General features: G+C 38.1%; 1 protein-coding gene across 3 annotated transcripts in view; it reads right to left on the reverse strand.

Moving 5' to 3' along the window:
* Window positions 1–23,932, reverse strand: part of Elovl7 (ELOVL fatty acid elongase 7) — an 84,323-nt gene that overhangs the window by 37,629 nt on the left and 22,762 nt on the right. The gene's annotated exons all lie outside the window — the stretch shown is intronic.

Consider the following 23,932-nt stretch of genomic DNA (forward strand, 5'->3'; position numbering starts at 1 on the left):
AAATGAGGGAAGAATAGAAGTATTTTGGATTAGAAAAAGGGTAATGAAGGGAAGGGAGGGGGAATGGGAATAGAAAATTTAGTAAGATTAATTGGACATTACTATCCTAGGTGCATATATGATTACACGACCAATGTAATTCTACATCACATATAACAAGAAGAATGAGAAGTTGTGCTCCATATATGTATAATATATCAAAATACATTCTACTATCATGTATAACTAATTAGAATAAATTTTTTAAAAACACTAAGGCGGGGAAAAATAATTGATCAAGACAGGAAAGACAGATCTGGGAGTGGTACTTGATTATGAAAGTATCAAAAGTTAGGCAGGCTAAAGAATTTTTTAAGACTTATTTCTGTTGACAGTGAGGTGTCATTACAAGTTTTACAAGTAGGGAATGTCTTCATCATTCTGCTTTGGAAAGATTAACTGGGTGGTAGGATCCAGGGTTGGGAGTCATGAGGGTGTGGTGTAGAAGCAGGGCTAACAGCTGTGCAGTGTTGCATCCTATTGAGAAAGACATACAAGCATCACTTCCTCTGAAACGCCATCCCTGAGTGAGCAGTTCAGGAACAGGTGTTCCACTAAGGAATCCTTGACATTATCTCTCATCTAGGAGAGCACATACTGCATAGTATTGCAAATGCCTGTTTATGAATCCTTTATCTTTTCTACTCATCAAGAGGGAAGAGATGGAGCCTCATTACCTTTGTAATCCAATGCTTAGACTAATGCCTGGTATGTAGCAAAAAATATTTGTAGCATGAGTGAATAACCAGGAATTATGAACTGTTGTATCCTCCTAAAATTCACGTCAAAAGTACTAACCCCTATTACCTCAGAATGTGATCTTATTTGGAAAGAGGGTTTTTTTTTTTTTTATTGTAAACAAATGGGATACATGTTGTTTCTCTGTTTGTACATGGCGTAAAGGCATACCATTTGTGTAATCATAAATTTACATAGGGTAATGTTGGTTGATTCATTCTGTTATTTTTTCCCTTCCACCCACCCCTCCCACCCCTCTTTTCCCTCTATACAGTCCTTGCTTCCTCCATTCTTACCCCCCTCCCTAACCCTAACTCTAACCCTAACACTAACCCCTCCCACCCCCCATTAGGTGTCATCATCCACTTATTAGCGATATCATTCTTCCGTTGGTTTTTTGAGATTGCCTTATCTCACTTAGCATGATATTCTCCAGTTTCATCCATTTGCCTGCAAATGCCATAATTTTATCATTCTTTATGGCTGAGTAATATTCCATTGTATATATATACCACATTTTCTTTATCCATTCATCAATTGAAGGACATCTAGGTTGGTTCCACAATCTGGCTATTGTGAACTGAGCAGCTATGAACATTGATGTGGCTGTATCTCTGTAATATGCTGATTGTCAGTCCTTTGGGTATAGGCCAAGGAGTGGGATAGCTGGGTCAAATGGTGGTTCCATTCCAAAGTTTTCTAAGGAGTCTCCATACTGCTTTCCAGAGTGGCTGCACTAATTTGCAGCCCCACCAGCAATGTATGAGTGTACCTTTCTCCCCACATCCTCGCCAACACCTGTTGTTGGGAAAGAGGGTTTTTATAGAGGTAAACACTTAAAATGAGGTCATTAGGGTGGGTCCTAATCCAATATAATTGGTGTCTTCATAAAAAGAGGAAATCTGAACACAGACAAGCACAGAGGGAGAATGTAAGATGAATATGAAGATGACCTTCTACAGAACCTGCCCTCATAACACTCAAAATGAACCAATCCTACTAACTTCTTGATTTCAGACTTCTAAACTCCAGAACTGTGAGATAATACATTTCTGTTGCTTAATCAACCCAGTTTGTGTCACTTTGTTTTAGCAGCCCTAGCAGACTACTATACCAAGTAAAAATGCTTATTCAACTTAAAGTTCCAGAATCAGAGTCCAGGATGAAGGCCATAGTGAACTACAAAGAAAGATAATAATTAACATGGAGCAGTGTAAATCTTTGTGATAAATAACAGGAGGAGACATGGCAAAGGGCAGTACGTAAGGGAACACCCACGTTTAGGAAACAGAAAGAGCTGCCTCGTAGTGGCTCCAAATATTGGAGAAAGAAAAATAAATGGAAAAAAATCCATAAAACTTCAAAGAAACAACCAAATATGGAAATTCCATATGCTGATGTTCTGAATTTCAATAAGTTGTGGCTCAGGAGAGGCTTTGAAGCAGAGTGGCGCCCACAACATGGCCTCTTCCCCTAACAGGTGATGGCAAAAGAGCCTGAGAATTCCGTTCAGGTATCCCCAGATCTAAGAGAAGCAAATGGACTATCTTTTTCTTCTCAGGCTGGCAAATGGATTAAGAAGAGAGACTCTGAGGATGAAACTGGTGAATCGGTAAAAGTGCCTTAAAAGTGTCCCCTTGGGAATGGAGATCTTGGTGTTGATATTCAACAACGCTTAACAATGGGAATTGCCAGGCACACAGGCGCAGGCCTGTAGTACCAGTGATTCGGGAGGCTGAGGCAGGAAGATCACTTGAGCTCAGGAGTTCAAGGCTAGCCTGGACAACATAGTGAACCACACCTCTTATTTTAAAAAGTGACTTTTTAAACATAAGATATATTATTGGGTTAGTTACTGGCAGAGTGCTTGCCCAGCATGCACAAAGCTCTAGGTTCAAATCCCCAACACCACACAAAGACAGACAGACAGAGAGAGAGAGAGAGAGAGAGAGAGAGAGAGAGAGATTATCATTCAGACACAACCTGTGTTAGTTAAACTCTTCTTTCCTTCATTCTCCATAACTTCTAGGTCCCAAAGATAACCTTATTTGGATATTTCTTATACCCAGGAATCTAATACTGACCAAAATCCACCAATAAAACTAAATAACCACTAAGGCCTTAACCTCACCAAAAATGTTCCAAGGACACAATTATCTAATTCCCAAGCACAAAATGTTACTAAACTGCAACTCATTTTGGATAAATACTAGAAAGAAAATTATTTCATCATTAAATAGAATAAGTGAATAATTCTGAAACTTAATGTACATATTCCTAAGATATAGGAAAATAATGAGTATAAACTGAAGTTCTCAGTCCTCAAATCACAGCTCAGCAAAAAAACAAAGGGCTAAAAAAAAAAAAACACTGTGGGAACAGGAAAGCAAGTCACCCATATTATATCAGAGCAAGTAGGTAGTCTGACCAGAGGTGCTCAAATACTCCTAAGATTTAAAAAAAAAAAAGACTTAAGAACTTTACAAATAGATTATAGGGGAAAAGTAAACCAAGAAAGATACTTAACAAAGAACCCAAGAAATGTAACTGGTAATTAAAGCAATAAAAGAAAATGCTCCACAATTGCTTCGAGTTAAAAACATGTACTCATAAAATGATTTTTGAATAAAATGGAATGGGAGAATGTGAACCAGTGAAACCAATTGAGGATCAGCACATCATTATTGTACCAAAAATAAATTAGAAGTATCCAGAAACAGGGTATTCATAGCTAAACAGTGATTTCTTGATACAGAAGAAAGATTGAAATAGTCAAATGAAAATGACAGAGATTAAAACTACAGAAAGTCGGGCTGGGGTTGTGGCTCAGTGGCAGAGCGCTTACCTGGCACATGCAAGGCACTGAATTCGATTCTCAGCACCACATATAAATAAATAAAGGTCCATTGCCAACTTAAAAAAAAAAACTACAAAAAGTCTACTAGGGAGCATGATTCAATATAAAGATAATTAGTATTTCTAAAGTACAAAATTCAACAAAAGAAAAAAACAACATTAAAATACAAAATTTTAAAATTTCTAACTTTAGGCAGACCAAATGAGATTGTAAGAAAACTTGGTGCATAACAACATCATGAAAAATTCCAGTTGAATTGCTGAACTGATGATACATTTTTAAAATTATGTGTATTTATGCAGAAAAAATCAAAACATCAAAGATTTAAATGGAAAGTTATACCATGTTCATGAACTGGAAGAATGAATATTGTTAGATATCAAGTCTTCTCAAATTGATCAATACAATCCCTATCAAAATCCCATACACTTAATATATTACCCAGAAATCTGAACCCTAGGTTTTAATATAAGAGAAATGAATATTTATATTCACATAAAAACCTGTATGTAAATGCTTATAGTGACTTTTTTCATAATTGCCCACAAATTAGAAACAGCTCAAACATTTTTCAACTAGTAAGTGAATAAACTAACCTTGTAGGGGCCCTGAAACCAATCCCTGCAAATACTAAGGGTCAACTGCTTATAAATTTATCCTAGAGGAAGGTATGAGGTTTGAGCTAGGGGGAACCCTCAAGTTTGTTCAGCTGTGATGACAGACATTCTGAAGGATTTAGACCCAACATTCAGCTCAACTGACTTCCGGGTTCATTCTTCCAATTGTCTATTACTCAAGATATTTATTTATAGGAATAAACAAAAAGAAGATGGCAGAGTCAAAGAATTATTTCAAAGACTGAAACATCCTAAATACATTTGTGGCATTAAGAAAAGGTGCTGGTGCAAAGTATGTGTGTACATGTCTATGAAAAGAGCTTTGATTTCACAGGAAATCAGGACAAAATAGAAAAATAAAGAAGCCATAACACCAAGTGAAGTTCCCTTGGCCACATTGCAAGGCAGGCAGGCAGGCAGGCAGGCAGGCAAGAGAAACTATTTCAACTCCTGAACTTCTGGGTTTCTAAAATGCATTTGTATTTCAGTTATTTGGAAATCCAGAGTATTTCACTGGAACAAAAGCTTAATAGGCATTTCATTTTCTATACAAGCCACAAACACTGATTTACTTAGCCCACAATATAGGTTGGAACTCTGGTCTTGAGAAGTAAATATTCAGCACAAACAAAGGCAGAAGACCACTTTTCCAAGGGTCTCAGGGACACCTTATTTCAGTATATCTCATATCCAGAGGTCCCATTTTTGCCCTACATCCACCAATACAACCACCCACCAAGGCCTCAAACCTACCAAAAATGTTCCAAGTACACTATTACCTAACTCTCTCAACCCAAAAAAGTCAGTTTATTAAATTCTAACTCATGTTGGCTAGATAACTAGAAAGAAATTAATTTCACCATTAGTTAGAATAAGAGAGTAAGTCTAAAAAGTTACTGTACATTAGACTTTCTTGCAGTACTCAACAAAAGGTATATTTCCAGGGCCTCCTTATGGGCAATCTCATTCAGGAGGTCCTCCAACCACATTTTGGAACACATTACACTATGATTTTGTTTTGGAGGGGGTCGGTGTTGTTTTTAAGATGATGCTTAACAGAAATGAATGAATATTTAAGTGACTGCTTTAGGTACTTAATAAAATGAAATAAAGCATTTCTTATATTACGAAGGTCAGTATTGGGGAATGGGGAGAACTACAGAAACAGATTGGCCCAGACTGGAGTAGTAACCCTAGGATCCTCTCTCTGCTATGTATTAACACACTCCTTTATTTCCCATTCATGGGGTGAGGACCTTCACATTGGAATCCCATAGTGAAGGGGAAGAAAGATGGTGAGTTCATTCATTTAGTAAAGGCTTTTCATATGGCTTTTTCTATGCCTACTGCTTAGCTTTTACTTACTGCTTACCTAAACTTCTGCTTAAAGTGCAGTATTCAGTGCAGTATTCACGACGTTTGAAACATTTTTCTTTCCAAACTGATGACTAGTTCATTATCTATATGTGATTATACAGTTATCAGTTACAGGGTTATACAAACACGCAATCCTATAGTGCATTATATGGAACCAGTGCTGATTCCACTCTTGTGCACTCTTGGACAGCCAGGTCTGTTTTTCAGGGCTGGCATCCAATCTGATCAGTTGGTCATCCATTCCACACTAGCTGTTAAATATGTTGGTTTCCACTCCTGCATGTCCCCATGTATTTAAGAGCTGTCCTAGTGCATTTCATTTCTGGACATCTCTTATCTCTCCTAAAATTCTGTAAGTTCTTATGGGGTAGGGTGGAAATGTGTCTTATGCAAGTTTGTATCGTGTATAGTACTGGCCTGGGGGAGGTTAGTCAGGTAATAAATATCTATGGTATTAATCTATCAATAAAAGAAATTATCACAGTTGATAATTTTTTGCTTCACTTGTTAGCAGGAAGGTCCAATTTTCTTGGCTTCAAAGTTAAGTTAGAAATCTAAATAAGGCATATTTATCTATAAATAACTCACATGACAAGGTCAACTTCTCAACTTGTTGCTGTTTAATTATGTTCTATTTGTGTTCTTGCCCTTTCTAGGCTGTACTTGATCTTCTCAAAAGATTTTCTTTAATGAGATTTGATTCTCAAAAACTTGAGGAATGTGTTTTCATTAAGGTCAGGTCACCTTTTTTTTTTTTTAACTTTAGGAGTAAGATTAGTTGCATTTTATTCATCTGAGTTATGAAGCAGAAACTGAGAAACTGGGACCTGCATAATAACTCCCCCACCAAGGCCATCAACCTGTGCCTTACTTTGGGCTTCATTTCCCAGTTGAACTTCAAAGTTGAGATTTACTTGCAAAATACAAAAAGATACTGAAATTCCATATGTTACAGATGCAATTATGCAGAAACATGCTTCTTGTTATCACTAATGTAAATTCTCTGAAAATTTCATGGTTTTTTGTTTTTTTTTTTTTTTGCTTCTGGATAATAAATAGAAACATACAGAATAGCCAAGTCTGCTTAATTCATAATTAGTTTAAGTGTACCTAACACGTTCTCTTATCCTTTGTTTACTGTATATTACTAATTTGACCAAACATAAATCCAGATTATATCTTCTAAAATGTTTTATTTAGTTTATTTATTTTGTGGTACTGGGGACTGAACTCAAGGGCATTCCACCACTGAGCTACATCCCCAGCCCTTTTTAATTTTTTTAAAACTTTGAGATAGGGTTTTCTAAGTTGCCAAGGCTGGTCTTGAACTTGCATTCCTCCTGCCTTGGCCTCCAGAGGGGCTGGGATGATAGGCATGCAACATTGTGCCCAGCTACATCTAAAAATTTTTAAAGTCAACTAAATGCTATGAAAAAAATTGGCATAAGTAAATTACAAACTCTCCAGAGTAATTAAGGCCTAACAGCATCGTTTCAAAATAGCTTACTATAGAGATACTTATCACCTAACAAATTCCCAAATGTCTGATGTCCACATAGCTAAAGGATAAAAACGCAAATCTTTTGTCATCTGGAACCTCTTTCTGGTAGAGTTTCTTATCTCAGATAATCAATCATTATATAAAAATGCAGTCCGACTACTAAATCACACCATTTAAACTCTAAAAGACTCACTTTTTTCCCACTGAGGACAAGAGTAATATTTATTGGATTTCTTCCAGTTTGTCATCTGAAGTATAGAATTTGTGATTCCAAATAAAATATAGGATTAGAACCCTGAATCAAGCTTACATGAGGTATATTGATCTTCTATTTCTCATCTAAACATCACTTACAGGACTCTTAGATGGTTTCCAGGATTATACTAATGCAAGTTCTTTTCAGTAACTCTCTGAAAGCCCTTCTGCAAGTCATGACAGTTATATTACCTTTACTAGAAAGCCAGCACTGCTCTATTTTCTACTAAGAATAATTTTCCATTTACCTTGTCTCAATCTTAATCTAAGACAAGTCCTAGAAAAAGACAAAAGAGAGAGAGAGATGCATAAATAATAAAATCTTGAGGGGAAAATAAAATGTACAAAGTAACATAGGGATCCTTGCTGATACATTTCATAACAGAGAACCAAACTTATTGTTTGGTATGTATTTAATTTTCGTCAGAAAACATAGGTTGGAATACGAAAATGTTCAACTGGTTATGACCTATGTTGTTAAATTGGTGGCCATGGTGACAAGCTCCTCTCCAAACCAGATCAGATAAGTTGCTAAACTTAATTAGAAAAAAAAAAGAAAGAAAGAATAGGCATATGATAATGAAATAAGAGCAAGGGATTGTTCTTGGGCAGATCTGATATTTGGGATTCAGCACAGAGGGGATTCTGGACCACAGCATCTTTGAAGGATGCTCAGTGGAAGGTGTGTCTGTCCTTAGATAACCATCTTGCTTGATTAAAGGTGTCTTCTCCCACTGGAGCTCTATGCAAAGGTTAGGGACCTCCCTCTTCCTAAGCCCAAAGGCTTCTCTCCTGAGTTATCTATCCTGATTTTCCTGCAGCTCCACATTGCTGACCTCTCCTTCCTTCCTCAACTTCTGGCCTTGGCTTTCAGAACATAGCACTCTTCTGACTGGCCTCATGCCTTTCCATCCTTCAGCCATTCCTGGGCTATTGGCTGCTTCCTCTTTTTTCTTTTCTTTTTTTTTTTTTTTTTAATATATTCCTGCACTGGCAGGGAGCGTCTCCTTTCAATTCACACTACTTTTTTTTCCCTCTTTATCTACTCATTCTTCATACTATGGTAATGACTCCCAAATCTACACTCTAAGCCCCAACCTTTCACTCATGCTGGAGTCCAGTATTTTCAACTGTCAATAAATATCATAACTTGGACATTTCACTGTCACAGGAAACCTAACTAATCCCCAAAGGAGCTCATCTTGCCCGACTTCTGGTTTTAACCAGTTGGCCTCTTTCTGCGCCACCTTTATAGGTATTGATGCCTTCACTTTTCTTTTGATTCAAAACACTGGAATCGTCCTTGACAGTGCTCTTCCACCTCCAGCTGAGTGCTCATGCTTAGATGGAAGTTTTCCCCTCCATCCTCACAACCAACAGCCAGAACTGCACTGCATACCTATGTCACAGCCAGTGGGCCTTGACAACTCTGGCCTCTGCTTTTACATCCCTTAAATTTATGCTTAGGGTTAACCTCACAGCCAGAAAAAAAAAATCCTAAAATACTACTTTGATCATCATTTCCCCCATCTCAAGAATCAGAAATAGGCTGGGGAGATAGCTCAGTTGGTAAAGTGCTTGCCTTACAAACACAGGGCCCTAGGTTCGATCCCCAGCACCACCAAAAAAAAAAAAAAAAAAAAAAAAAAAAGAATCAGCAATAGCTCCCTATTATAAATCTCGTCAGGTCCTAAGTTCTTGCCTCCATTATCTGACTCCACTTTCCCCATTCAAATTTACTTCCCATCACTCCCTAAGATCTTTCCCTCCTTCAGTAAGCTATTTCTCACCTTCCCCCTTCTCTCCCTTCCAACCTCAAAAGCCAACAACAGTTTTGTTCCCATCACAGTTTTGCTATCAACAGAAAGAGGGTTTTTGGGGAACTCCAGCTGACTACAGGTTCTGTGATAGTATCTGAGAATTTGTAAAAAGAAGTGGCAGCTAAAACCAGACAGGTAGATTGGGGCTGAGTAATGAAGGTCCCAGGGCAAGTATGTCTCAGCCTTTTCCCCAAGCCGCTTAGCTCTCAGGTGAAAAACACTGAAACAATCATGAAATTACAAAAATGCACAAATAAGTGAAACAAAATATTAAGGCTTGCCTTGTGACTGTTATGTATGAGATTTGTAAGAACAAACGTTTCCTGCCATGGGAACGTTGCCACGGTGTGCCACAGATGAAAGCAGTTCCTCTGCTTTCATAAATTATCCAAGAAGTTCAAAGGCAGGACGGCAACAGGAACAAGCTCAGCTAGGCAAGTTCTCCAAGTCAGTAAGACTTTTCTCCATAGCCTAAATCCACCTGTGTCAACTGAGAATCCTCATTATTGGGATTCATAGCAATCAAAAAGCTATCTTGACTAAAGTTTTTTAAATTGATGGTTATGAAAAGGTAACATTTTAATAAAGAGTTACTAGAAACAACCAAATCTGTGAAATGGGTCAATCAAAGCTCAAGGAGAATCACAAAGCAGCAGTAGATCCACAGATGGCGGTCTCCCACTCAGCCCCAGTGGTCACCTTGGAACATTGCTCCAAAATGGAAGAGGTGTTAACAGATTCCATGAGGAGATCTGCAGGGAGTTTTCCTAAAGAAGGAAAGGGAGCTGACCTAGTATATCACAGGCACCTCTCCCAGAATCAACTGCTGCCTCTGTTTCCTAAGGGAAGGGAGTAGAGTGAGTTGCTGCCAAAGTTTTCCAAGAGAATAACAACAGCACTTACTTAATGAAGGCCCTGGTTTGGGTATTGTGCTAGATGCTCCATTCACATTATTACACTCAATCCTCAAGCAAAATATAACACATATCATTATCTCCATTTTACAGATAAAGAAACTGCAGCTCAGAGAAGTGAAGTAACTTGCTGCAGATCACACAGTTATTAAGTTACTGAGCAGGTGTTGAAAGTTCAATGAACTTGAGTCCATGCTCCTCCACCACAGCATTTAGCTTCATACTGGGGAGGGTGACATGAATAATGAGATGGGGAAACAGGCTTGGTCAATCAGTCAGTGCTTATTAATACCACAGTAGGCCCTGTGATGGAGATTCTAAAGTGAGCCAGACAATCACTTCACACCTAATAGGGTGGCGAAAATTAAAGACAGATGATAACACGCATCGACAAGGACATGGAGAAGATAGAATATTCACACATGGTTGGCAAAATTTAAAAAATGATCGTGTCCAGTGTGGAAAACAGTTTAGTAGTTCCTCAAAGGATCAAACAGAATTACACACGACCCAGCAATTTTACGCCCAGATATATCCAAGAAAACTGAAAACTTAAGTCCACACAAAAACTTGTATGTGAATGTTCACAGCAGCATTATTCACAACAGTCAAAAAGTGGAAACAACCTAAATGTCCACAACTAATGAGCCTATAAATATGTGGTACATCCATACAGTGAAATATTAGTCAACAATAAAAAGGAATGAAGTATTAATTCATGAGATAACATGGACAGACTTTGAAATATTATGCTAAGTAAAAATTGAGTCACAAAAGACGACATATGCCTTTATGCGTACAAAATGCTAAGAACAGGCAAGTCCAGAAAGACAGATAGAAGACTGGAAGTTGCAGAGGCATGGAGGGCGGCAGGTAGGAATGAAGTGGGGGAAGACTGCTGGTGGGTTTTGGGTTTCTTCTTGGAAAGATAAAAATCTTCTAAAGTTGATTGTGATGATGTTTGTAAAACTCCATGAACATACTAAAGCTCACTGAACTGTACACTTTAAATGGGTTAATTGTATGGTATGTGAATTGTATCTTAATTAAAGCTGTTTTTTTTGTTTTTGTTTTTTTTACTGCTACTGGGTGTATTTATTAGGTGTGGGGTTTTTTTGTTTTTGTTTTTTTTATTTTATTTATTTTTTTATTATTGTATACAAATGGGATACATGTTGTTTCTCTGTACATAGAGTCAAGGCATACCATTTGTGTATTCATAAATTTAAATTAAAGCTGTTTTTAAAAAGTGAACTAGGCAGTGTTTGCCTTCTTGGAGTTCACAGTCAAGTAAACAGTCAGCACCCACAGTGCATGCTCTACAGTAATAATAAGCTCAGGATGCATGAGCAGCAAAGTGGGGCTGAGGGGACAGAAGCCAAGAAAGTCTTCCCAGGTCTGAGCAGAACAATCAGAGGATAAGGAAGCACTAGGATGACAACCTGGCCACCCCCCAATGGAACTCAGGAAATAAAAGAGGTTGGTATAACCTAGCTGAGCAACCTCTGATTATTTAATGATAATCAGACAAACCTTTAAGCCTGAAATGGCTTGTGATTCACATTATTATTAACAGTCCCAGTCTACCACATAGACAGTCACAGGAAAGAATAAAAGTAGACTCAGGAATAGAAAGTTCAGGTTCCCAAGTGAGATGAATCTCTGAATTCAAGGACAAAATCTAGAAGTCAATCATCCACGTTCACAGATGAAAGTTAACACAGAGTTGAAGGTCTTTATGTGACAGGTCTGTCCATCCTATGACTGGGAATGAAAGAGAGTTAACTGGCTCATAATGAGTTAACTGGCTCATATAAATAAATAATTTAAATTTTATGGTGCTAGGAATGTAATTCAGTATTATAGCGCTTGCCTCACATGCACAAGGCCCTGGGTTCAATCCCAGCCCTGAAAAAAAAAAAAAAAAAAAAAGTAATGGATAAAAAAGAAACTATGTGGTTACATAGGCTTTAGTAGATTCTGACAGCTCTGTGGGAATCAGGAAAGGTGATATAAAACTGAATACAATCTGTAAAACAGAGGTTCCCTGAAAGTCTCCAAAACATAGCTGGTAAGGTACTCAGCAGGTTTTTTCCAGTACCAGGTTAGAAGAGTGTTCTAAATGAAGTTTTTTAAAAAAGAATTATCTCAAGAGACAAACAGGATTAGTCACTCTGCTTTAATTTTATCAAGCAACCTTCTCATCTAGTCCTATATCTCCTGAGAAGAATTACCCACCATCACATTTGCTTGACTGTGGCTTTGTTTACACATATGACAATTTTGAACGAATGCCCTGGAATTCAAATCTATGGACCAGTTTCTTGGGTGTGTCTGGTCTTATATTAACTCACCAGGCCCTAAGAACATACTCCTTCTCACCAAACTCAGTAAGCAATTTATGTCTTTAAGTATCCAAGTGTCCAGTTTGAGGGCTGTCCACAGAGATCCCACACAAAATATATTCTCTAAGAGAAGCAAGCAAAATCTTCTGGAAGATCTTACCCTGCTACAGGATAATTCTGAATAGTAAGTAGAAAATGCAGAGCTGGAGGTTCCCTGTCCCCCACATTTACAAATCCTAAAATCCCTATCCCTTGAAAAACATCACATGAACTACACTGTAGTAATAGGAAAATGTATGAGAACTCTACAGGGTATGGGAATTAATAGACTCGAATCCAAAGCACATATGGAATTTTAAGTGGTGGCCTCTAAACATAAGCCAGCAAGCTGATATAATGAACTGAACCCAAAACTAGTATTACATTATACAATGATCAACCTACATGACTTCCATTAACAAATGTGATTTTTGACTGGATTAATGAATTTCTAGCATGTTTTTCCTCTAACCCACATGAACATACTCATCATTCTTTAAATGCTTTTGTTCCCTCCCTCCTCTATGGAAATATAAAATTATAGAAAATACTAGCAAGATAAAAAGCATACATCTAAAATCATACAGCTGGGAAAGAATTTAAGAATGATCTAAATCTACCCCTTAAATTCAGATAACGAAATAAGCAGATGAGTATTTTATTTTTCCTTTAGCATCATTCAGAGTGAGATCTGAAAAAGATTGGTGAAGTCAACTGTCTTTGCTTAGCCCTTTCTTTGAGAAGAACTTAAAACAGACATCGTTATAAATCTCAAATACACAGAGTAAAGCTTATTTAAAAAATTAAATTAAATGAAAATGGTGTGAGCCTTTAGATTTACAAAAGCAGAGATGGAACAGTGGAGTTATGCTGTAGGCCACAAGTTATGGTAGTTATTACCTCAGGTCATCGGAGTGAAAAGACATCTTGGGCAGACCTGAGGCATATCCTGGAATGATGGGGGATAAGACTAGTCACAAGAACAGAACCTGAGTCTGTGGTATGGAACCTAAGATCTAAGAAAACTCATTCTTTCTGAGTCTCTATTTCCTACCTACAAAATGGGGATAATATACATCCTTCAGTAGGGCTTCATGAGAATTAACTGCATGCTTAACCTTAAGCAGTACATAGTTCAAAGGCTTTACCTTAATAGATTGGGATCAATAAGCTAAGCTGAACTCCTGGAGGGCAAGGAATAAATGTTTATTCACTTGTATCCCGATACAACCCGCAGCACCACCAAGTCAATTCTAGAAAAATAGGCCAAATTACATCATATCATAGCAGGATTTTGAAACGAGGTAATACTGGTCATTTGCATATGACCCTCTTGAAAAAAGATATTACCAGCAATGACATGGCACATTCTATCTCAGCTGTGATGCTTTAAATATTTAAGAAATTAACCAGCATGTATAGGAATTTAGTGTATGATTTATACATATGCACTTAAAGTTGTTGAGGAAAATATGGATTGTTCAATAAATAATGTTAGGACAATAAGTAACCTATTGGGAAAAAAATAAATTGGAATCCATTATCTCATACAAAATAAATTTCAAGTGGATCAATAATTTTAAAGTATAAAACAAAATTATAAAAGTACCTGGTGTTTGGAGAAAACTGAGTGAAGGGTACAGGATCTCTCTATACAAACATTGTAACTTCCTGTGAATCTATAATTATCTCAAAATAAAAAGTTAAAATACTTGGTGAAACTTGAGATAATGATTTCATAATATTGGAATGAGGAAGGCTTTTCCAACCGTGACACAAAACATAGAAGCCATAGAAAGAAAAATCAACTAAATATGACTGTCTGATATTAAATATTTGTGTATATGAAAAGCCTAAGTATAGGACTGGGGATGTAGCTCAGTGGTAGAGCCCTTGTCCAGCATTCATGAGGCCATGGTTCAATCGCCAGTGCTGAGAGAAAAAAAACACACACACACAAAAAACCTAAATAAACAAAGTCGAAATATCGTTAAACTGAGGGCTGGGACTGTGGCTCAGTTGTCCAGTGCTTGCTTGGCACGCGTGAGGTACTGGGTTTGATTCCCAGCACCACATAAAAATAAATAAATAGAATAAAGGTATTGAAAAAATTAAAACTATATTGCACACAAAAGGATGCCCAATGTTATTCATTAATGCGATAAGTGCAAATTTAAATTGAAATACCATTTTAACATATCAGAATGGCCGATTGCATCAATACACTTTGTTAGCCGAGCGGTGCAACAGCCGCTCTCACAAACTGCTACTGGGAATGTGGTTGGTTAGACCTCTGTGAGAAGGATTTTTTTCTACTAGAGCACAGACATTCTATATGTAGATTTATACTTGTGTGAAGTATGCACACAAGATACTTTTTACTACAACGATCTTTTAGTAGCACAGGAAGTGAAAACTATCTAAAATGTCCACCAATGAGACTTGTAAATAACCTGGTGTATTCATATCATGGAATGACATTCCATAAAAGGAATGGAGTTATAAAAAGGAATAAAGTGTCTATGCTGCTATGGAATAATCTCTACAATATACCATTAATGCAGGTATAAGACAACTACTTCCTTGTATGTGCACAGAACATCTCTGGAAAGAATAATAAACAACTGATAAATTGTTTACTTATTTGAATAAAGTTAAAAATTAAAATAATATTATTTATTTATTAATGATTCCCAAAGTCACACAGAAGGAAGTAAATGAAGCAGTAATTACCACAATTACACATCTTTACTGGGAACTTGGGACAGAGCTTGAAGCTACGGTATTTCAAAATGATTATTCACTAAGCAGAGAAGAAAAATCTTCAACATAAGCCAAACTCATCAACAGCACAGATTTAAGAAAATTTGTTGTAGACCTCAATATACTGACAGAAGCTGACAGAAATGAGGTGTTATTCATTCTTGTAGCTCATTCTCTTCCTCATTTCTCAATCTTGCATAGACTTATTTTAAAAATATTTTTAGTTGTATACAATAACTCTATTTATTTAATTTTTTGTCATGCTGAGGATCAAGCCTAGTGTCACACATTCTAGGTAAGTGCTCTACTACTGAGCTATAGCCGCAGTCCCTTGCATAGACTCTTAAAGTGGGTACTCCAATGTTTATGAATGAATGAATGACTAGTTGAATGGATGGTTTAGATGGACAGACACCCAAATGGGAAGGATAATGTACTGATGATCATAAGACAGAGGGGAAGCTAAAGGGTTGTGACTTTTTTCTGCTCCCATTCTTTCTGAAACTAAGCAGATCTTATCTCTTTGTACTTCCCTGCACAAATGAGAAATGCTAGAATACATATGTGTTTTTGAACTGTGATCATAATCCCTGCATGACTGGGTACACAATTACTATTATGGTAGACAAAATAATGCCCCCTGCAAATATGTCCACAACCAAATCCCTGGGGCCTGTGATGGTATTACATGGCAAAATAGACTTGATGGATGTAATTAAAATTATAGACCTTAAAACAGACATTATATTGGCAGGCCCAATGCAATCACAAGTCCTTAGAAGCAGAGAATTGTCTTTGACTGGAAAAAGGAGATAGTCTTAAAGCATGAGGATTCAATGCATCATAGTAAGGGCCCACCTTCAAAGTTCCTAGGAACTAAGGAGAAAGGAAAACAAGAACCCAGCAATGCAACCACCAGGAACTTAATTCTGCTCACAGCCTGAGTGAGTTTGGAAATGGTTTCCTCCCAGAGCCTCCTAGTAAGAGCCCAATCAGTTGACAGCTTGATTTGGGCCTTGTGAAACAGAGTAGAGAAACCAGTCTTTCTAACCTGGACTTCTAACCCATAGTTAATAAGTTTGTGTTGTTTTAATTCACTAAGTTTAAGGGGCAATAGAAAAACTAGTACACTATCTCTTTAGTAAGAACCATTTGTTGAAACTGTTGCACATGCTAGGCCTGTGAGAAGTGTTTGGGATGGAAATATGGGCACACATTCTCAAGTTCACTTTTAATACCAGCTACTCAGGAGGCTAAGGTAGGAGGATTGTAAGTTCGAGCCCAGGCTGGGTAACTTAGACCCTACATCAAAATTAAAAATCAGAAGGGGTAGGGATGTAGCTTGGTGGTACAGCACCCTTGGGTTCAATCCCTAGTAACTCACACATACATGCACACACACACACACACACACACACACACACACACACACAAAGAAGTAGAAGGAGGAAGAGGAGAAGTTCACAAGCACATAAACCCATTGAACAAGTAAGTCTATGATAGAGGTTAGCACAAAGTACTACAGGAGTTCAGAGAAGAAGCGCCAAACTGGTGTGACATTCTCAGACTCTTGACTTCTCACATCTCCCAACCCTTCCCCTTCTATTATGCTCTCTCCCGGCTAATTGAACCTCTCACCCTATCACAAGTCAGAAACTGCGAGCCATCCCTAAACTCCATTAACCCTCAAGACTGTGTGGTTTATACACCTTAATAATATTTCTCCAAAAAGTGTCTTTTTCCTTCCTTTATCCCTTCCTTTTGCAAACACTGAGCCCTAACATGGCTCACCTAGTACTGTAATGACCTCTCAATTAACTTTCCTGACCTGGCAGTCTTCCATCTTTCCACAATGCCACCAGAGCCATCTTTCCAAGGATTAAGGTGGTCATGCTATACTCTTCCTCAAAATTCTTCAGAACCTGCCTACAGTAAAAAGTCTAACTCCTTGATTACCCTTAGCATCCTGTGAAAGCCTTTCAGGGCAAAAACCATCTCCATGTGGCTTCTAGTCTCAGTATCTTGGAAGGATCTGAAATACATCTCATTCTCAAAAAGTATTAGCCAAGTGAATGACCTCAACCCCATCTGACTCTCTGGCCTCATTCCCCTCCACTCTATCCCTGCTGTCATCTGTCTTAGTGGTTCCAGCAGACTCTACTTTCCCTCTCTATCTATACTTCATTTTTTCCTCATGACCAAAAAGCCTTGTCCACCTGGCTGGTAAGCATATCTTACTTTTTAAGATTCTGTCTTCCTCTAACAGATTTTTGTTTTCCCTTTTAGCTGAGCCATTCAGGCAAACTGTTCATTCTCTTCTGAATAGTAGCCTCACTTACTCATCCAGGATAGAGCAAACACAAACAAATACAAATCCCAGTTGGTCCACCATCACAGACAGATTGAGAAACACTACTCTAATAATCTCAGGTAGGCTTACACCTTACTCCTTTTGGGAATGTTGTTTGCTGCCTGGGAAAACACAGGCATTCAATAAATACCAGTGATCAAAGGAATAAAGATTTGATTATTAAGAAGTCTTTGTGGAATTAATGAGATCTGAACTATTTCTCAGTGAATGGTAGGAATTAGGTACTTTGGAGTGAATTCACTGGCGATACAAATGAGCAGTGTGAAAAGATGTTGCACAGGCAATGTGAAGCTTTCAAAGGTGAAATACTATGCGGAAGCTCAATTTGTAAAGGAACTCAACCAGACAGTTCACCAGAGTCCTACCACATTGACACTCCCAAGCTGGCATTATTCTACAAGTCTTAACAGTAGGCAAATCAGCTATGTGAAGGATGAATATGACAGGGGGTGGGGAGCCTAAGAGCAGGGAGACCAAGCCAGGATTTTGTTGTATGCATTCCAGTGGGAAAGACTGGAGGCTTCAACAAATTTACAAATAGTTTGGTGACATAGTGGTGATGGACAGGAAGTGGAGAAACCTCTATGAGGCAATGCAGAAGACCTTGGTGATTCATTAGGTAAGAACAGAAGAGCAGGACTGAAGTTTCTGAGTGATTATGTGCACAGTGGTGCCACCAGATGAGATAAGGAATGCAAAAAGAGGGACAGGTTTAAGGAGTAGGGGATTAGTAAGTCTTCTTGTGACAAACCAGTGGGACATTCAGATGGAGATGTCCCAAGATACATGGGAGGAAGAGCAAGGCTGAAGATACAACTTTTAGATACTTTCACATCTAGATGGTGATTAAAACCACAATAATGGATGAATGAGAAAAACAGTGGTCCAAGGACAGAACCTTGGAAAATCCCACCATGTAAGGGGGTGGGCTGAGGGAAGAAATCTCACAAAGATGAAAAAAAGAATAAAAAAGATACAAAGAGAACTGAATATTTATGGAATCACAATAACGGAAGTAGGAAAATTTTAAAGTAATGAAGCAAATGCATCAGAAGGGTCCAGTGTGACAGGGATGAATGGTCTCCACTGAACTATGCCAGCCAGGAAGCCCCTGGCTTTCAGGAGGGGGAAATAAGGCTAAGTGATGAGGCAGAAGTCAAAACATAAAGGCAAGTGAGTGACAGAAGGCCCTGAACAGGCCTATTGCAAGATGCCTTAGTTGTAAAGGCCCGAAGTGAGGAAGGACATGCAAAATCAGTTTCATCATTGTCAAGGTGATAACACTATGAGTGTGTTTATGGTGAAGGAAAGAATCAATACAGAGAAACAAGAGAGAATAAGCAATGAAAGTCAGGAGAACATGGGTGAGGACGGAAAGAAACCCAGCAAGGTGACCTCTTTCTCCACTGGGGCAGGGGTGACACCTCCTCCTCCAAGAAGTTAAAAGGGAAAAAAGGGTGTGACAGATTAGTTAAGGGAGTAGGATTTCTTCCTCAGGGTCCAAGTCTGCACTACAGCCCTTCCTGCAAGCTTCCACAGCACTCACCCTGTGACATAAATGCCTAAGTGACCTGGCTGTGGGCAGCCAGGATGGCACTGGCCTGACTGCAAGAGCCAGGAGGGCCTGGACTGTATTTGACCGGTGCACCATTCTCTGCCTAATGCCTAGCACAATGTCTGGCACAATCTGGGCCTGAATTAAATGCATAGATAACTAAGTTAGGGGCAAAAAAATTAAAGGGGATTCACTAACAAAAGCTTCCATTTTTCTAGCAAAGTAGAAGGTGAGGTCAATTGCTGAGGTTATAAATTGGAGTTAGGTAGGTGGTTTTTAGAGAGTCGTGAAAGAACAGGATAGCTTCTAAGGGAAATGGAAAATAAAAATCCTTCAAGGACAACCTTCAAATAGTGGTTCTCAATCCTAGTTGCATGTTAGAGTCACTGAAGAACATGAAAATACTGATGGTTGGGTCCTATCCCCAAAATTTCAGATCTAAATGGCCTGAGCAGCCTAGGCTATGGGATTTTTTTTTTTTTTTTTTTTTTTTTTTAAGTTTCCAGAGGATTCTATTGTGCAGCCAAGGTTGAGAGTCACTGAGTAAGAGGATTAAATAATGTTGGTCAGGGTTTATGGAGACTAGAAACCATGAATTAATCAATTCACCTCTTTACCCAGTTTTCCACAAACTGTTCGGCTTTCTGGTATCCATGCAAAGGAAGACTGCAGGATTAATTTGGAGTTAGAGCTTTGCCAGATAGGTATGCAAGTGAGACTAATAAAGATTAAAAGTTCAAGGGAAAACAAAGATCACTGAGAGATTGGAGAGGGAGGGGCTATAAAAGCTGAAAGCCAGACACCATGACTTAAAGATGGGACATTAGGGCTAATTATATCTTCTTGGCACACTTCCAGGCGATAAGACCCAGAGATAGGCCACGAAAGCAGGTGGGTACAGTGTCACAGAGGTTATGACAGTCACATCAGGACAAAGAACTTTATGTAAGGTTGCTCACAAGGTGGCGTCTTAAAGATTCTGAAGTCTCTGGAGCACTACTCGGCATGGGGATGGAGAGATATCCACAACATGTGTGGGCAGGGAGCACAGAATGACAGACAGAGGGTTAAGAATGGCAGAGGGAGTAAAGTCCAAGAGTGAGATGTTCAAAAGGCAGAGTTTTATTTAATTTTTCCATGGAAGTGAAAAGGAATAGTTGGATTTGAATTGGCACTGGACACAGGGGATTCTGACCAGCCTGTCCAAACGTGATTCCTTTGAAGATGGGAGAGAGCCTCCCCTTCTCTTACCCTGACATCAAATCTATCAGCAAATCCTGACAGCTCTACCTTCTAAGTTCATTATCAAATCCAATCACTTTTTATCTAGCCAGAAACAACTTAGGAACACACATCTCCCTCCACTGTTTATCTGCATAAGGTGTGGTTTAGTTCAACATTCCTCAGTGTAGGCCCCCTCCAAACATGACCCTTTCGGACAAAAGCTCAACATCAACAAAGAGAAACTGCAGTTAACATGAGATTAAAATAATGAGTGCCCTTTACAAGTGATCATGACAAATATTTGCAAGTGTCTTTCTAGGTAAATACAGAAAGACATTTCTTCCTAGATGATTTTACAGAAGATACTCAAATGCTATGGCTTTTCTCCCTGGGTTTTCATGCCAGGTAGTAATGGGCAAGCAAGAAATTCTATATATTCTGTTTTATTCACTATTATGAGTTTCAGCCATATGATGTTTGAAATTATCTAACAATTTCTAGACCTTTAAAGGCTCCACCATAAAAGAATTGCTCAGAAGTGGCCACTGTGGTTAAGTCTCAAATTCCACACAGGAGCATGTAATTTGTTCACTCAATCTGCAATGATTCACAAGGAAGAGAAACAAAGGAATGTCCAGAATCTCAACCAAAACACTCCTCTGACCCAGTTTCCTTGGGACCAAGTTTAGCCCACAATTCACCCATTACCATCTCCAAACCTTGGCTCCTGGCTTTCTGTCACATCCACCCTCCCCTTCTCCTTCCATTCCATCCACAGGCACACCCCTTTCTAGGCTCTGGGCTGCTCCAAAGGGTCAACTTCCCCCATTTACACCCCTAGTTTCCTTCCACTGACTGTGTGACAAGTTAGCAATCTGGTCACCCAGCTCAAAGCACCTCTGACCAGGTCCTTGCTCTTTTCAGAACCGTCCAGCCTTCCGAAATGTAGTCTTGAACCAAGCTGCAATTCCCGATTGTGGGCTACATTAACTTGACTCCTTTTACTCCTTACCTTTGCCCTTCAGATTCCTGATAAGCAGGTCTTTTAGCTAAGTAGTTTCTTCTTGTTCCCTGAATTTTCTTTGTTACACCCTCATAATAATTGTAATAGGAATAAATTATTCAGAGACTTTGAGAATTTTGCATTTTTCCTTTAAATTTTAACATTAAGATCACAAAAATTATCTCTAGTAATAAGAGAAATGCAAATCAAAACCACCCTAAGATTCCATCTCACCCCAATTAGAATGGCGATTATCAAGAACACAAGCAACAACAGGTGTTGGCGAGGATGTGGGGAGAAAGGTACACTCCTACATTGCTGGTGGGGCTGCAAATTAGTGCAGCCACTCTGGAAAGCAGTGTGGAGATTCCTTAGAAAACTTGGAATGGAACCACCATTTGACCCAGCTATCCCACTCCTTGGTCTATACCCAAAGGACTTAAAATCAGCATATTACAGAGATACAGCCACATCAATGTTCATAGCTGCTCAGTTCACAATAGCCAGATTGTGGAACCAACCTAGATGTCCTTCAATTGATGAATGGATAAAGAAAATGTGGTATATATATACAATGGAATATTACTCAGCCATAAAGAATGATAAAATTATGGCATTTGCAGGCAAATGGATGAAACTGGAGAATATCATGCTAAGTGAGATAAGCCAATCTCAAAAAGCCAAAGGACGAATGATATCGCTAATAAGTGGATGATGACACATAATGGGGGGTGGGAGGGGTTAGTGTTGGGGTTGGAGTTGGGTTTAGGGAGGGGGGCAGGAATGGAGGAAGGAAGGACTGTATAGATGGAGGGGAAGGGTAGGAGGGGAGGGGGGAAGGGAAAAAATGGCAGAATGAATCAAACAACATTACCCTATGTAAATTTATGATTACACAAATGGTATGCCTTTACGCCATGTACAGACAGAGAAACAACATGTATCCCATTTGTTTACAATAAAAAAAAATCACAAAAATTATTTTTATTGTTGAAACTAAGAAAAAATGGATGAGCTCTGCTTTTTTAATTTAAGAAAGCATACACCTAATATTATTTCATTTTTATTCTATTTCAGGAGAGGTATTTATAGCTTTAGAAAAATGTATTATATGTATATCATAGTGTGGGACCTTATGGGAAAGTGATAAACTACTGACTTTTCTGTACGCACTTCACACTTTTTCCCTGTACCAATCCCCAAATGTAAAAGGTCTTTAAAAAGTAATGCAGAAATAGGTTGATGCTGCATTTTAAATGTAAACACTGAGAATAAAGAAATAGCAAAGGCAAACTCGCAGATTACCTAATAATGCATTAATATTTATTTGTATGAGATAAACCCAGCTACGTAAATTTCCCTTACTGATTTTTTCCTTGTGATTATTCATCCTATAAATTTTTTAAGTAGACTGTGCATCATCTTATTAGCCAATAATTTCACACTACTGCCCCTTTTGCCATAACTTGATCAATGTTTATTTTTTAAATTTTCATGTTGATTGAATATTGATGACATTTGGGGATTATTTTAACTTCTCAGGTGTGATGATGGCATTGTATTTTTTTAAGGCCTCATCTTTTAGAGATACACTGAAATATTTACCGATAAACAAGATTAGTCATGAGTCTGGGTGGTGAATGCATCTAGTTCATTTAACCATTATAATTTTACAAATGCTTGGACATTTGCAATATTTTTAAAATTTTTTAAAAAGGACAAAATAAAATTTCCATGTTGAAAATACTTCATTATAAAATTTTTGTTGCATACTGGGAGATGATTCTTGCTCTTTGTCTTAATTATTTCTCAATTTTAATTCTCAAGAAAAACTTGAGGGGGTCAGTGGGTGTGGTGACAAAGCCAATAATCCCAACTGAGGTGGGGGGGATCACTTGAGCACCCAGGAGTTTGAGACTAGTCTGGGTACCCATAGTGAGATGCCATCTCAAAAAACAAGAAAGAAAAAATTCAAAAACCTTTTCAAAAAATGCCTACACAAGACTACACAGCAATTTTCCAGAATGTTTGCAACTGTTATTTCTAGTTGGTAGGATTGTGGGTAATATGCTTTCTTTTTTTGTTATAAGTTTTTGGATTTTTTTTTTCCTTGTTACATTTTCTACATTTTAAAAATCATCATCCATTATAGTCAGAAAATAATTTGATTTTACTGATTACCTGGAAGTATGATTTTTTTTTCATGTCAAGCATAGAAAACCTGTCTTAAATTCCTCTATTTTTATGAACTATGAAAAATATTAATGAAAACATGAACACAAAATCCCAGATGTCCACAAAAACTATCTGTACCTGTAGCAGCAGGATACAAAGGGAGAGTTTCAACTGTGGGGAAAGGCATGCTGGAGAAGATGATTCTGGAGTACAGAAAGGCTGGTAAGATTCTGGTCTCATTTTGGCAAGGCAGTTCTATTGACTCATACAACTGAGTGCTTATAATGGGCCCTCTAAGAGCAGATGGTCCAGAGGAATCAGGCGTTTCTGGGAATGTGA

Source organism: Sciurus carolinensis, chromosome 6 (assembly GCF_902686445.1).
Source record: "Sciurus carolinensis chromosome 6, mSciCar1.2, whole genome shotgun sequence".
NCBI lineage: Eukaryota > Metazoa > Chordata > Mammalia > Rodentia > Sciuridae > Sciurus > Sciurus carolinensis.